Below are 16,774 nucleotides of genomic sequence, written 5' to 3'. Positions count from 1 at the left end.
GAATGAGGGGTTTGGGAAGTTATGCTTCAGTTTTCCCCTTCTAAACTTAAGTCCTGTCTAACCTACAGGACGCTATGGGAATAAGACACCATGCTTTGTGGTGACATGACAAGAGGAGAGGGTATGAGAACTACAGCAACAGAGATGGGAGGGGGGTTAGAGTCATATTGTTTCAAATGCTGCATTTGTCGACTGACATTTAACAGCAACGCTTAGCTAACACAAAGGAGAAAGGAATTCTCTGCTAAAGATTCAACCTGCCCCTTTGGACAACTCCACCCCTTCCCTGACTGGAGTGTGCTCACAACACCCCCCCCTCCAACACACACACACAAGCCCACAGCTGGGCACCCAGCACAAAGCAAGGGAGGGGGTTGCTTGGCTTACACTGGGCTACAATTTTTCAGAAGTCGTCTGCTTCAAAGATCAAATGTGCTATTTAGAATGTATTTTGATTTGCTCAATTCAAATATGACAAAACAACTGATTGGCTTCTGTTTCTAAGATATTTAAGTTTTTACATTTTATGTCTATGTATATTGTGTAGATAGCAGAGTTTTAATCATCAATTTTAAACCTAGGTCTTTTTGTGTGTTATGGTTGCTTTACATGATAGTATTTCACCTCTCCTGTTTATGTAACAATTTAAAAATCAGCAAAAGGGTTATCTAGCTAAAATGTATTATGAAACAAAAGGCAAATACTATTCTGTACATAGTTTAGTCCTATTCAGTCTCTACTCGGCACTTCTTGGCTTGTCTCTTGTATTCATTAAATGGAGCATCTCCTGTCACTGTCCAGCAATAGTCTGCCAGCATTGATGGGCTCCAATTGACCTGATAGCGGTTCTCCATTGTTGCAATGTCCTGGTGAAATCGCTCACCGTGCTCGTCACTCACTGCTCCGCAGTTCGGTGGAAAAAAATCTAGATGAGAGTGCAAAAAATGTCTCTTTAGTGACATGTTGCAACCAAGGCTTTGTAAGCCTTGAGGAGGTTTTCCACCAACAACCTGTAGTTGTCTGCCTTGTTGTTTCGAGAAAATGTATTGCCACTAAGTGGAAGGCTTTCCATGCCGTCTTTTCCTTGCCACGCAGTGCATGGTCAAATGCATCATCTCGAAGTTCATGAATCTGAGGACCAACAAAGTCACCTTCCTTTATCTGAGCTTCACTTAACCTTGGGAATTTTCCACGGAGGTACTTGAAAGCTGCTTGTGTTTTGTCAATGGCTTTGACAAAGTTCTTCATCAGCCCCAGCTTTATGTGTAAGGGTGTTAACAAAATCTTCCTTGATTCAACAAGTGGTGCATGCTGAACACTGTTCCTCCCAGGCTCCAATGACTGTCGGAGTGGCCAACCTTTCTTGATGTAGTGGGAATCTGTTGCACGACTATCCCATTCGCAGAGAAAACAGCAGTACTTTGTGTATCCAGTCTGCAGACCAAGCAAGAGAGCAAGAACCTTCAAATCGCCACAAAGCTGCTTTATGCACCTCAAAAGTTGTTTCATGTTGTCCTAGGTTTCCTTCATATGGACTGCATGACCAAGTGGAATTGATGGCAAAACATTGCCATTCTACAATAAAACAGCTTTAAGGCTCGTCTTCGATGAATCAATGAACAGTCTCCACTCATGTGCATTGTGAATGATGTTGAGGGCTGCCATCACACCATCAATGTTGTTACACGATACAAGATGGCCTTCCGTGAAGAAGATGGGACTAGATCCTTTTGACGGTCACGGAGCATGGAAACCCTAACATCACCTGCCAGGAGAGTCCACTGCTGTAGTGTGGAGCCCAACAGCTCTGCTTTACTCTTGGGTAGTTCCGAATCCCTGACAAGGTCATTCCCTTCACCTTGTGTTATGAGGTGTGGTTCAGAGGAGGAGGATGGGAGAAAATGTGGGTCCTGTGACATTGATGGTTCAGGACCAGAAGTTTTGTCCTCTTCCTCTTCCTCGTCTGACTCAAGTGAGAATGATTCTGGTGCATCAGGAAGTGTCAGTCCTTCTCCGTAGGGTACTGGGCATAGAGCTGATGGAATGTTTGGATAATGCAGCATCCACGTTTTCTTCTTTGTCACTCCTTTCCCAACTGGAGGCACCATGTAGAAGTAACATTTGCTGGTATGATCTGTTGGCTCTCTCCACATCATTGGCACTGCAAAAGGCATAGATTTCCTTTTCCTGTTCAAACACTGGCGAAGATTTGTTGCACAAGTGTTGTAGCATAAGTGTGGGGCCCACCTCTTGTCCTGATCTCCAATTTTGCAGCCAAAAGAAAAGTGATAGGCTTTCTTAACCATAGTGGTTCTACTGCACTTTTGTGATGCAAAAGTCACTTCACCACAAACATAGCAGAAGTTATCTGCACTGTTCACACAAGTACGAGGCATCTCTGCTCAATTTGGCTAAAAAGAAAAGGGTCCCTTTGCAAAATCAAACACTGACAAATAAGACAGCACGACACTGTATGATTTCTAGAGCTGATAAAGGGCAATTGGTTCAGCTTCATTATGATTGCATCATCCATGACTTCTAGGAATAACATGATGCAATTCATATCATGTATGATGCAATACCAGCATCAGATTGTATCCTTCATTGTTTTGCCTAAAAAGCAAGTACTGTCCAAACCCATTCATAGATTTATTCATAGGTCCAGTCAAAGATGGATTTCAGTCATTACTGGTTTAAACTGAGATCCCGTCCCTTTATAACTCACTTCTCCTCCGCCATTCCCAAGTCAAGGGTCATAAATACTGACCCAATAGCATATCTTGAAAACTAGAGCCAATCAAGAATTTTAAGAATCATTTTCGTTCTCAGTGACCCAGAATTAGTAAAGTTGGACTCCATTTATTTCAGAAGCATTTTGGCTGTAGAGCAGTGTAACAAGCCTCTCCTAGCTGCCTCCTGGTGGGGGGAGGCTGGGGAGCTGTGGGGACCTGTTTGAGAGGGTCACTAGTAGCAGCGTAGCACAGGAGGTGTCCTATCGGGTTGAGTCATTGCAGATGATGATGTAGTGCAGCAGACCCCCGTTTTGCCAACCTTGCATTAGGCAGCTTTCCATGTTAAGCGAACTCCCAGTGCCCACAGGTGCAGCAGCCGGCTATTTGTCCTGTGGCCGCTAGGTGGCGCTGCAGCCTGGCACTTTCCCGTTCCCCCGGGTATGGGAAGGTTTGATAAGGTGAGCTGGCTCCACCCGGCCCCGGGGAGATGCCGTCAGTGGGGTCTGCTGTGTAAGGGCTGAAAGAGTCAATTTGACTGGCATTTTATGATCTTTCAATCATGAAGGGGAGCAACTGCTTACCCTGACTGAAGCATCTTATCTCGTTTCCAAATTAAAGTGTCTCCTCTTTGTGTGCGAAGAGACAGTTTAAGGGGACGCCACAAACAGGAGATGATTTTGCTTTGGAAAGCAAAATATTTTTGCAAAGATTTTTCATCCAAATTGATTCATGATTCCACAAATCAACCTTGATTAATGTTCCTGGTATTTTCTAACAGAAAACTGTGTCGATGAAAATTGCACGCACATCCCTTCAATTGCTGGCCTCTGTCCCTCCCCCAGGGGTCTTGGTGTCTGCTGATGACAGCAAGAGTGAGAGCTGTTGGCTTTTCTCTAGCTGTGCCATCGCTTTGCTGTGTGAGCTGGGATTGGTCATTTCCTCTCTCTGTACCTCAGCATCCCAATCTGTGTAATGGGAAATGAGACACGTCTGTAATGCCTGGCAGGAGCAAGGCTGGGCGAGAGAATGGACATTAAAGCACTTTGGGGAGGAGAAAGGGTTGTTTCATGCTGTTGAGTGCCAAGGCATTGTGACATTTGTGAAAATGTCTCGTGTAGAGAAAGAAGAAATGGTTGGGGACAAAGCTTGCAGGAGGATATGAATCAGAGAGGCCAGGGTATGTGTTTGGGGTCTCACCAGTGCTTCCCACCCCTTGCTGTCCTGTGGCAGGTGTAGCCCCTGACCCATGGCTCTCCCTTGCGGTATAGGCTCTGCACAAGGTCTTGGCCAACCTCTCGGGTGCCATGCTGGGGAGCTGCTGTAGAATCCCCATATATAGACAGGCCCCAATACCTCTTGGTGGTGAGCCCAATGTGCGGGGGGCGGGGGCGGGAGAAGGGAATTTGATCTTAATGCTGGGGAGACCTGGAACGGAGTGACTGGAAGATCCATTTTCCAGCCTGTCCGCCTAGCTGGGATCCCACTGGGCCATCCAGAAGGTTGAAAAAGCTACTAGAGGGGAAGCTGTTCTAGAGTTGATTTTAACAAATAGGGAGGAACTCATTGAGAATTTGAAAGTAGAAGGCCGCTTGGGTGAAAGTGATCATGAAATCCTAGAGTTTGCAATTCTAAGGAAGGGTAGAAGGGAGTACAGCAAACTAGAGACAATGGATTTCAGGAAGGTGGATTTTGGTAAGCTCAGAGAGCTGATAGGTCCAGTCCCATGGGACTCAAGACTGAGGGGGAAAACAACTGAGGAGAGTTGGCACTTTTTCAAAGGGACACTATTAAGGGCCCAAAAGCAAGCTATTCTGCTGGGTAGGAAAGATAAAAAATGTGGCAAAAGACCAGCTGGGCTTAACCACGAGATCTTGCATGATCTAAAAAATAAAAAGGAGTCATATAAAAAATGGAAACTAGGACAGATTACAAAGGATGAATATAGGCAAACAACACAGGAATGCAGGGGCAAGATTAGAAAGGCAAAGGCACAAATGAGCTCAAACTAGCTATGGGAATAAAGGGAAACAAGAAGACTTTTTATCAGTACATTAGAAGCAAGAGGAAGACCAAGGAGAGGATAGGCCCACTGCTCAGTGAGGAGGGAGAAACAGTAAGAGGAAAGTTGGAATTGGCAGAGATGCTTAATGACTTCTTTGTTTCGGTCTTCACCGAGAAGTCTGAAGGAATACCTAAGAGAGTGAATGCTAATGGGAAGGGGCAGGCTTAGAAGATCAAATAAAAAAAGAAGTTAAAAATCACTTAGAAAAGTTAGATGCCTGCAAGTCACCAGGGCCTGCTGAAATGCCTCCTAGAATACTCAAGGAGCTGATAGAGGAGGTATGTGAGCCTCTAGCTATTCTCTTTGGAAAATCATGGGAGACGGGAGAGATTCCAGAAGACTGGAAAAGGGCAAACATAGTGCCCATCTCTAAAAAGGGAAATAAAAACAAGCCAGGAAAGTACAGAGCAGTTAGTTTAACTTCTGTGCCAGGGAAGAGAATGGAGCAAGTAATTAAGGAAATCATCTGCAAACACTTGGAAGGTGGTAAGGTGATAGGGAATAGCCAGCATGGATTTGTAAAGAACAAATCATGTCAGAGCAATCTGAGAGATTTCTTTGATAGGATAACGAGTCTTGTGGATAAGGGAGAAGCGAAGGATGTGGTATACCTAGAGTTTAGTGAGGCATTTGATACGGTCTCGCATGATATTCTTATCAGTGAACTAGGCAAATACAATTTAGATGGGGCTACTCTAAGGTGGGTGCATAAGTGGCTGGATAACCGTACTCAGAGAGTAGTTATGAATGGTTTCCAATCCTGCTGGAAAGGTAGACCAAGTGTGGTTCCACAGGGGTCTGTTTTGGGACTGGCTCTGTTCAATATCTTCATCAACGACTTAGATATTGGCCTAGAAAGTACGCTTATGAAGTTTGCAGATGATAACAAACTGGGAGGGATTGCAACTGCTTTGGATGATAGCGTCATAATTCAAAATGATCTGGACAAACTCGAGAAGCGGTCTGAAGTTAACAGAATGCAGTTTAATAAAGACAAATGCAAAGTGCTCCATTTAGGAAGGAACAATCAGTTTCACACCTACAGAATGGGAAGAGACTGTCTAGGACTGAGTACGGCAGAAAGGGATCTAGGGGTTATAGTGGAAACAAGCTAAATGTGAGTGAACAGTGTGATGCTGTTGCAAAAAAAGCAAACGTGATTCTGGGATGCATTAACAGATGTGTTGTGAGCAAGACACGAGAAGTCATTCTTCCGCCCTACTCTGGGCTGGTTAGGCCCCAAGTGGAGTATTGTGTCCAGTTGTGGGCACCGCATTTCAAGAAAGATATGGAGAAATTGGAGAGGATCCAGAGAAGAGCAACAAGAATGATTAAAGGTCTAGAGAACATGACCTATGAAGGAAGGCTGCAAGAATTGGGTTTGTTTAGTTTGGAAAAGAGAAGATTGAGAGGGGACATGATAGCAGTTTTCAGGTATCTCAAAGGGTGTCCTAAGGAGGAGAGAGAGAACTTGTTCACCGTAGCCTCTAAGGAAAGAACAAGAAGCAATAGGCTTAAACTGCTGCAAGGGAGGTTTAGGTTGGACATTAGGAAAAAGTTCCTAACTGTCAGGGTGATGAAACAGTGGAATAATTGGCCTAGGGAGGTTGTGGAATCTCCACCTCAGGCGATATTTAAGAATAGGTTAGATAAATGTCTATGCAGGATGGTCTAGACAGTATTTTGTCCTGCCATGAGGGCAGGGGACTGGACTCGATGACCTCTCGAGGTCCCTTCCAGTCGTAGAATCTGTGAATCTATGAGGTGCTAAGCAATAGCCAGCATGGATTTATCAAGAACAAATCGTGTCAAACCAGCCCTTGATAGCTACTTTAAGGTGGGTGCATAACTGGTTGGAAAACTGTTCTCCGAGAGTAGTTATCAGGGGTTCGCAGTCAGGCTGGAAGGGCATAACGAGTGGGGTGTCACAGGGCTCAGTTCTGGGTCCAGTTTTGTTCAATATCTTCCTCAGTGATTTAGATCATGGCCTAGTTTGCAGATGACATGAAGTGGAGGGGTTGCCAGTGCTTTGGAATATAGGATGAACTCTCAAACTGATCTGGACAAACTGGAGAAATGGTCTGAGGTAAATAGGATGAAATTCAATAAGAAGAAATGCAAAGTGTTCCACGTAGGAAGGAACAATGAGTTGCACACATACAGAATGGGAAATAACTGCCTAGGAAGGAGCACTGCGGAAAAGGATCCAAGGATCCTAGTGGACCACAAACTAAATAAGAGTCAACAGTGTAATGCTGTTGCAAAAAAGCCAATATCATTCTGGGATGTATTGGTAGGAGTGTTGAAATCAAGACACGAGAAGTCATTCTTCCACTCTACTCCGTCCTGATTAGGCCTCAACTGGATTCTTGTGTACAGTTCTGGGCATCACATTTTTGGAAAGATGTGGACAAATTGGAGAAAGTCCAGAGAAGAGCAACAAGAATGATGAAAGTCTAGTAACATGACCTATGAGGGAAGATTGAAAGAATTGGATTTGTTAAGTCTGGAGAAGAGAAGACTGAGAGGGGACATTACAGTTTTCAAGTACCTAAAAGGTTGTTACAAGGAGGCGGGAGAAAAAATATTCTCCTTAACCTCTCATGATAGGACAAGAATCAAGAGGCTTAAATTACAGCAAGGGAGGTTTAGGTTGGACATTAGGAAAAACTTGCTAACAGTCAAGGTGGTTAAGCCGTGGAATAAATTGCCTAGGGAGGTTGTTGAATCTCCATCCTTGGAGATTTTTAAGAGCAGGTTAGACAAACACCTGTCAGGGATGATCTATATAATACTTAGTCTTGCCTTGAGTGCAGGCGACTGGACTCGATGACCTCTTGGGGTCCTTCCAGTCCTATGATTCTATGATCCAAAGGTCTCTTCTTGCCTTAACGTCTACAAATCTCTGCAAAACTAAGTATGGGCCATTGAGCAGCCTGTGATGTTTTCATGTGTCGCCTGCTTCATGTCCAGAAGTAACACTGAGTGAGTGGGGGTGTGGGTGTGACACAGCAGGAGCAGCTCAAAGATGCAAAGGGGCTGTCCAGGGCGGTGACATCACACTAGCCTTTTACAGGAGCTGGGCTGATTGGTCAAAGGAGGTTGGGAAGCGGTGACCTCACAGAGAGTCTATGAGCAGGGGCAGGTAAAGAGGCTGCAGGGTGGGGGAAATGGCTTTGCTGCAGGGAGTCTCCTTCTCAAGGTCTCCCCTTGAGGAGTGAGAGAGAATACAGGGTCACGCCCGTGAGCGCGAGGAGGAGCCTCCTTGGGGTTTTCCCCTTTCCCACTGCTAATTGAGTGAGAAGACAGACGTCCCTGTGGAGCAGAGAAGAGCCTCAGAGAGGTTTCATGTTGTTGTTTCATGTTGTCATAGGTTTCCTTCATATGGACTGCATGACCAAGTGGAATTGATGGCAAAACATTGGCATTATGCAGTAAAACATCTTTAAGACTCGTCTTCGATGAATCAACGAACAGTCTCCACTCATGTGGATTGTGAACGATGTTGAGGGCTGCCATCACACCATGGATGTTGTTGCAGGCTACAAGATGGCCTTCCATGAAGAAGAATGGGACAAGATCCTTTGACGGTCCCGGAGCAGGCTACATGAGGAAATCAGTCCTTTCGTTGGACTTTCTGGTAGAAGAGCCCAGTGATGTTGGAGCTGCCGTACCGTCAGTGACTAACGCAGCGCTCCTGCAACTGAGCTCTAGGGCTCGCTGCTGAAAGAATATCTTCACGAGTGACAAAAGGCAAAGGGAGGTGCTGATCTTTAGCCAAGGGCAGGGAGCCCCATCCTCCAACATAGAGCATTTCCTCGTTGTCTGTCTGTGCTGGGGCAGGAGAAATAACACGGCCTCCTGCTTTTGCTATTGCAGAGAGTCGGTTCTGACGGTCTCCTCAAACCCAGGGTGCGAAACAGGCCTCAGAATTGACTGGGTGTAAACAAGAACTACGCAGATAGACTGAGCCAGCTGGTAATTCAGATGTGCCCTTTCCTGGAGAGATGGACTGAGCTGTGAGGGGACTGGAAGCGGAGCTCCCAATGTTTAACTTGCACTCGTTCAGCATCTTTCCTGCGAGTGCCGTCACTGTAGGTTAAATCCTCCAGCCCAGGACTCCCCACCAGCTGTGGGCCCGACAAGCTTTCCCTGGGATTGGATTCTGTAGAACAGGGGTGCAGGGAACCAGCAGGTGCATCTGACTCCTTGGTGAGGTTTTGCATGCAAGATGTGTGTGTGAGTCTTTGTGTGTCGGAAGCAGTGAGTGTGGAACTCTCAGTGAACCGACAGAGGGCGACGGTGGTCAGAGAGAGACAAAGGAAGAATAAAGAGGCACCGATGGGCATAACGATGATGATTGTGTTGTGTTTCATTCCTTAGATGTGGTGCCACCGCCCGTCCCTTTAGCCTTGTAGTTTACCAAGAGTGAAACTAAATATCTGTTGAGATACAAGGGAGTGTGTGTGTCCATTCCTGCTAGCTGCACAGGGGTTTGATGTTGCTGCTTTCAATCCTCCGGCTCTGCCGGGATAAGGAACAATTGAGGCCGTCACTGAAGTGAAGGAGGGAGATGATTTTCTGACAGGGAGGGACGGCACCTCTCAAAGGTGTTTGGCAGGCAGCCTCCTTCCCAGGTATGTCCCGACAACACCCAGTTGAAAAGGGACTCTCCTCAGCCCGGTGAAAACGAGTGACTGAGTGAGCGTGGGGGAGAGCAAGTGATGGAGGGAGATCATAGAACCTCAGGGTTGGAAGGGACCTCAGGAGGTATCTAGTCCAACCCCCTGCTCAAAGCAGGACCAACCCCAACTAAATCATCCCAGTCAGGGCTTTGTCAAGCCAGACCTTAAAAACCTCTAAGGATGGAGATTCCACCACCTCCCTAGGGAACCCATTCCAGTTCTTCACCACCCTCCTAGTGAAAAAGTTTTTCCTAATGTCCAACCTAAACCTCCCGCTCTGCAAGTGAGCGAGACAGGACCTCGCTGAAGGGGCGGGATGAGGGTGTTCAGTTTTGTGGGGTCAGAAAGTTGGCAACCCCAGATGCAGGGGAAACAACTCAAACACCCAACGAGTCTGGCCAGGGGCAGGACATCAGCTTTGAGGGGAGGGGTGGGTGTGGCAGTGACATCACAAAGGCCTTTTGCAGGAACTCGGCCTATTGGGCAAAGGTGGTGGGGAGGGGGTGACCTCACAGAGAGACCCCGACATCAGCCGGGCAGGACAGAGGTGCAGGGCCAGGCCAGTATCTGAGACCCCCCCCCCCCCGGCTTTGCTGCCGCAAGTCTCCTTCGCGAGGTCTCTCCTCGAGGGCTGAGAGAGGATTAGGATTCACAGATGTGAGCATGAGGAGGAACCTCTGTGGAGTTTTCTCCTTTCCTACCACTGATTGTGCCGAAAACAAACTTCCCTTTGACAAGGTAAGAGGCTCAGAGAGGTTTGGAACCTGTTCCGTCTGATCCACCTGGCGCAGGCAGCATTCTAGACCCAGGAAACACTGGCTTCAGGTGGCAGAATTTGATTTCCTCCCTAGGTTTTGATGATTGGAATCCCTGGGGACATTGGGGTGTATCCTTTTTGGTTTATCTTTTCCTCTTTCCTCCCTCCTTTCTCCTCTTCTCTTGCTTCTTTTTTCCCTTTTCCAGCTTCCCTCCCTCTACCTAGGAGGGACGGGTCTGGAGTGCGGGCAGGGAAGGGGTATTGCTCTCATTGCGGGAGGTCCTCACCAAGAGGTGGGTCTGGGTCTGAGAGTGATCCCCTCTGATGGTGTCCTGGGCCGTCCTTTGGGACATCTGGTGAGACCCCTCAGCCTCCTGCCCCTCAGAGTCTCAGTGCTGATTGGCTGAGCAGGGGGCTATCGACACCAAGGAGACTCAGGTCAGTTTGGTCTCTTTTCAAATCAGGCAAATAATTCACAACCAATCCAATGTATGGAATTAATCTTGCTGCTTCTCTCCATTAATTGTCTCTTGGCAGGTCTTGATTTTCAATAATGTCCTATGTCTTCTAAAATACTTGCTGAATAATTACTATGAACCACTGTTGGTCTCTAGCTCACTTGAGGGCACTTTATTCTGATCACTCAATGTGTGAAATTCAAGATGTGAGAGAGAGGCTGAAAGTCAGGAGCAGTGTTTCCTCTAATTTGTTATGTCCATGTGTGGAATGAATTTTGTTTTGGGCACAAATATGGAGGTGAGGTGTGACACATCACCTGCATCTTGCGCTCCGTACACTCTTCAGTCTGCACATGGATGGTGTGTGGCAGGGGTGAGGCTGAAAGGTTTGGAGTGTGGGAGAGGCTCGGGGGGGGGGGGTTGGGGCGCAGTGATGTGAGGGCTCCGGCTGGGGGTGCAGGCTCTGGAGTGGGGCTAGCGATGAGGGTCTCAGCATTGGAGCAGAGGGTAGGGGCGCAGGGGGTGAGGGCTCTGGGGTGGGGCTGGGAATGAGGAGATTGGGGAGCAGGTTGCCCCAGGGAGAAAGAACTGCCCCCTCCAGCCCTCTCTCCCCACAGCAGCTCAGGGCCAGATGAGAGGGCACCTGTCTCCAAGCCGCAGCAGCGCTGGTGGGGCTGGGTTGGGACTGAGGGAGGCGACAGGATTTATTTTTCCGAAGTCAAAAGGAGGAAGGGATGGAGTTATGCTTCAGTTTTTACCTCAAGTATCAGAGGGGTAGCCGTGTTAGTCTGGATCTGTAAAAGCAACAAAGAATCCTGTGGCACCTTATAGACTAACAGACGTTTTGCAGCATGAGCTTTCGTGGGTGAATACCCACTTCTTCAGATGCAAGTGGTGGAAATTTCCAGGGGCAGGTTTATATATGCAAGCAAGAAGTAAGCTAGAGATAACGAGGTTAGTTCAATCAGGGAGGATGAGGCCCTGTTCTAGCAGTTGAGGTGTGAAAACCAAGGGAGGAGAAACTGGTTCTGTAATTGGCAAGCCATTCACAGTCTTTGTTTAATCCTGAGCTGATGGTGTCAAATTTGCAGATGAACTGGAGCTCAGCAGTTTCTCTTTGAAGTCTGGTCCTGAAGTTTTTTTGCTGCAGGATGGCCACCTTAAGATCTGCTATTGTGTGGCCAGGGAGGTTGAAGTGTTCTCCTACAGGTTTTTGTATATTGCCATTCCTAATATCTGATTTGTGTCCATTTATCCTTTTCCTTAGAGACTGTCCAGTTTGGCCAATGTACATAGCAGAGGGGCATTGCTGGCATATGATGGCATATATCATATGCCAGCTCAGGGCCAGATGAGAGGGCACCTGTCTCCAAGCCTAAAACTTCAGGACCAGACTTCAAAGAGAAACTGCTGAGCTCCAGTTCATCTGCAAATTTGACACCATCAGCTCAGGATTAAACAAAGACTGTGAATGGCTTGCCAATAGAAACCAGTTTCTCCTCCTTTGTTTTCACACCTCAACTGCTAGAACAGGGCCTCACCCACGAAAGCTCATGCTGCAAAACGTCTGTTAGTCTATAAGGTGCCACAGGATTCTTTGTTGCTTTTACAGATCCAGACTAACACGGCTACCCCTCTGATACTTGACACCATGCAAGGCACTGCATTTAGCCGTATGGAGTGGAAATCCATCAACCTCATGAAGAAACTTGCACAAATACAGACAGACATCATCTTCCTTTCCAAATGCAAACGGATGGACATCATACCAAATGGACTAAAGGTAAAAAATCCACTGCTATCTACATACTACACAGACCACAGTGAGAGATTATGCCATACTCTATCAAAGAAACTGAGGAACCACCTGATCAGCATCCTATACAGCAAACAGGAAAACATCAAAAAAGAGCTCTCCAACCTGGAGACTCTCATCAATAACCAAACTTCCATACAAACGGACTTCACTAAAATAAGACAGGAGATCTACATCACTCACTTCACCTCTCTACAAAGGAAAAAGGACTGTAAGCTGTCTAAACTCCTACCTGCCACATGGGGCCACAACCGTGGTACCCCTAACCCACCCAGCAATATCGTCAATCTATCCAACCACACACTCAGCCCAGAAGAAACGTCTGTCCTATCTCGGGGACTCTCTTTTTGCCCTGCCACCCCCACCAACATGATACAGTTCTGCGGTGATCTGGAAGCCTACTTTCGCCGTCTCCGACTCAAAGAATACTTTCAGGACAACACTGAACAGCGCACTGATACACAGTCACCCTCCCACCAACAGCACAAAAAGAAGAACTCAACATGGACTCCTCCTGAGGGTCGAAATGACAGTCTGGACCTATACATTGAATGCTTCCGCCGACGTGCACAGGCAGAAATTGTGGAAAAACAACATCGCTTGCCTCATAACCTAAGTCGTGCAGAACGCAATGCCATCCACAGCCTCAGAAACCATCCTGACATTATAATCAAAGAGGCTGATAAAGGAGGTGCTGTTGTCATCATGAACAGGTCTGACTACCAAAAGGAGGCCGCCAGACAACTCTCCAACACCAAATTCTACAGGCCACTTCCCTCAGATCCCACTGAGGAATACACTAAGGAACTGAACCATCTACTCAGGACACTCCCTACACTAACACCGGAACAAATCAACATACCCTTAGAGCCCCGACCAGGGCTATTCTATCTACTGCCCAAAATCCACAAACCTGGAAATCCTGGACGCCCCATCATCTCGGGCATTGGCACTCTCACTGAAGGACTGTCTGGATATGTGGACTCTCTACTCAGACCCTATGCCACCAGCACTCCCAGCTATCTCCGTGACACCACTGATTTCCTGAGGAAACTACAATGCATTGGTGACCTTCCAGAAAACACCATCCTGGCCACCATGGATGTAGAGGCTCTCTACACCAACATCCCACACGCTGACGGAATACAAGCTGTCAGGAACAGTATCCCTGATGATGCCACAGCACAACTGGTTGCTGAGCTCTGTGCCTTTATCCTCAGACACAACTATTTCAAATTTGATGACAATATATATCTCCAGATCAGTGGCACCGCTATGGGCACCCGCATGGCCCCACAATATGCCAATATTTTTATGGCTGACCTGGAACAACGCTTCCTCAGCTCCCGTCCACTCACACCCCTTCTCTACCTACGCTACATTGATGACATCTTCATCATCTGGACCCATGGGAAGGAGACTCTGGAAAAATTCCACCACGATTTCAACAGCTTCCACCCCACCATCAACCTCAGCCTGGACCAATCTACACGGGAGGTCCACTTCCTGGACACTACGGTGCAAATAATTGATGGTCACATTAACACCACCCTATACCGAAAACCTACCGACCGCTATGCCTACCTTCATGCCTCCAGCTTCCATCCCGGGCACACCACAAGATCCATTGTCTACAGCCAAGCACTGAGGTACAACCGGATCTGCTCTAACCCCACAGACAGAGACCAACACCTACAAAATCTCCACCAAGCATTCTCTAAACTACAGTACCCGCACGAGGAAATAAGGAGACAGATCAACAGAGCCAGACGTGTACCCAGAAGCCTCCTACTGCAAGACAAACCCAAGAAAGAAACCAACAGGACTCCACTGGCCATCACATACAGTCCCCAGCTAAAACCCTCCAGCGCATCATCAGGATCTACAACCCATCCTGGAGAATGATCCCACACTTTCACAGGCCTTGGGTGGCAGGCCAGTCCTCGCCCACAGACAACCTGCCAACCTGAAGCATATTCTCACCAGTAACTGCACACCGCACCATAGTAACTCTAGCTCAGGAACCAACCCATGCAACAAACCTCGATGCCAACTCTGCCCACATATCTACACCAGCAACACCATCACAGGACCTAACCAGATCACCCACACCATCACCGGTTCATTCACCTGCACGTCCACCAATGTAATATATGCCATCATATGCCAGCAATGCCCCTCTGCTATGTACATCGGCCAAACTGGACAGTCTCTAAGGAAAAGGATAAATGGACACAAATCAGATATTAGGAATGGCAATATACAAAACCTGTAGGAGAACACTTCAACCTCCCTGGCCACACAATAGCAGATCTTAAGGTGGCCATCCTGCAGCAAAAAAACTTCAGGACCAGACTTCAAAGAGAAACTGCTGAGCTCCAGTTCATCTGCAAATTTGACACCATCAGCTCAGGATTAAACAAAGACTGTGAATGGCTTGCCAATTACAGAACCAGTTTCTCCTCCCTTGGTTTTCACACCTCAACTGCTAGAACAGGGCCTCATCCTCCCTGATTGAACTAACCTCGTTATCTCTAGCTTACTTCTTGCTTGCATATATAAACCTGCCCCTGGAAATTTCCACCACTTGCATCTGAAGAAGTGGGTATTCACCCACGAAAGCTCATGCTGCAAAACGTCTGTTAGTCTATAACGTGCCACAGGATTCTTTGTTAGTTTTTACCTCATAAACTTATTCCTGTCTAACCTACAGGACACTATGGGAATAAGACACTATGTCATGTGGTGACATCACAAGAGCAGAGGATGTGAGAACTACAGCAACTGAGAGGGTGGGGGATTTAGAGTCGGATTGTTTCAAATGCTGCATTTGTCGGCTGACATTTAACAGCAACGCTTAGCTAACACAATGGAGAAAGGAATTCTCTGCTAAAGATTCAACCTGCCCCTTTGGCCAACTCTGCCCCTTCCCTGACCGGAGTGTGCTCAGAACAGCCCCACCTCCCCCCGCACACACACACACACACACACAAGCCCACAGCTGGGCACCCAGCACAAAGCCAGGGAAGTGGTTGCTTGGCTTGTTTTACTTTTTGCTTTGCAGAAGGTTTTTTCAAAAGCATTTTCTGCTCCTGTTCCCCATGGTGAGGAAGCAGATGGTTGTGGAGAAGGGAACCTGAGAGCGGTGGAGCCGGGCAGTGGGGAGTTGGGGAGGCTGAAGAGGGCAACGGAGGCTGGAGGTGACTGGGGCGATGGGGAAAGGGAACAGTTTGGAGGAGGCTGAAGGGGGAGATGGGGGAACGGGACATTTGGGGGGGCTAAAGGGGGCAATTGGGGCAGTTGTGGGAGGCTGAAGGGGGCAATGGGTTGAAGGAGGCCGGGGCAGAGAGGCTGCTGGGGGGCTGCTCGTCCCCACGGGAGGGGAGGAGGAAGAGGAGCTGCCCTTCTTTCTGAAGCTGTTTCCTGTTAGATCTTGCAACTTCACTGTTCCTGAGCAGGGTCCTGTGATGAAAAGGAAACTAGAGAGATTCGTGGTCCTGCTTTCAGCAGGGGCTTAGGCTAGATGAGCTCCTGAGGTCTCTTCCAACCCTCATTGTCTAGGATTCTGTGTTTCTGTGGAGGACAGGTCCATCAATGGCTGTTGCCCAGGGTGGGCAGGGATGGTGCCCCTAACCTCTGTCTGTCAGAAGCTGGGAATTGGGCCACAGGGGATGGCTCCCTGGATGATTCCTGTCTGTTCATTCCCTCTGGGGCACCTGGCACCGGCCGCTATCGGCCGACAGGACACTGGGCTAGATGGAGCTTTGGTGTGACCCAGTCTGGCCGGTCTTCCCTTCTAATGCTCTTCTCACATGCTCAGTAACAGCTCCAAGCTGCTGCCCTCACGCGCCATCAGAATCTGCTCCATGCAATCAAAGGCCGGAAAATCCCCCTGAAGGGGGGAAATCGGAGGGGCAGGATGGGCAGATGGACAAAACTGGGACAGGATCAGGGGTTCAGACGGGGGCTGCCCTGCCAGGTAGGTGCAGAAGGGAAAACCCCCAGCTAGAGGGAGGCAGAGGGGATAGAAGTTCCCACAGATGGGGTGAGCCGGCAGCAGCAGTTCCAAACTAGGGTGTGGTGGATGGTAGAAGGACTCGTGTTCCTTGCAGGATGGTCCATCTCAGCCCCCCCTCCCCAGGGCTGTGGTGTTAAAGGCCCCGAGTGGCCCAGTGCCCAGGCTCCACCGCTCTGCTCTAGCTGAAATGGTGACTGAGCTGCCAAGGGAGATGTGATTCAGGGAAATAGTTTAAACCTCCCTCCC

The sequence above is a fragment of the Mauremys reevesii genome, unplaced genomic scaffold (assembly GCF_016161935.1).
Source record: "Mauremys reevesii isolate NIE-2019 unplaced genomic scaffold, ASM1616193v1 Contig93, whole genome shotgun sequence".
Classification (NCBI taxonomy): domain Eukaryota; kingdom Metazoa; phylum Chordata; order Testudines; family Geoemydidae; genus Mauremys; species Mauremys reevesii.
This window is presented reverse-complemented; position numbering follows the sequence as displayed.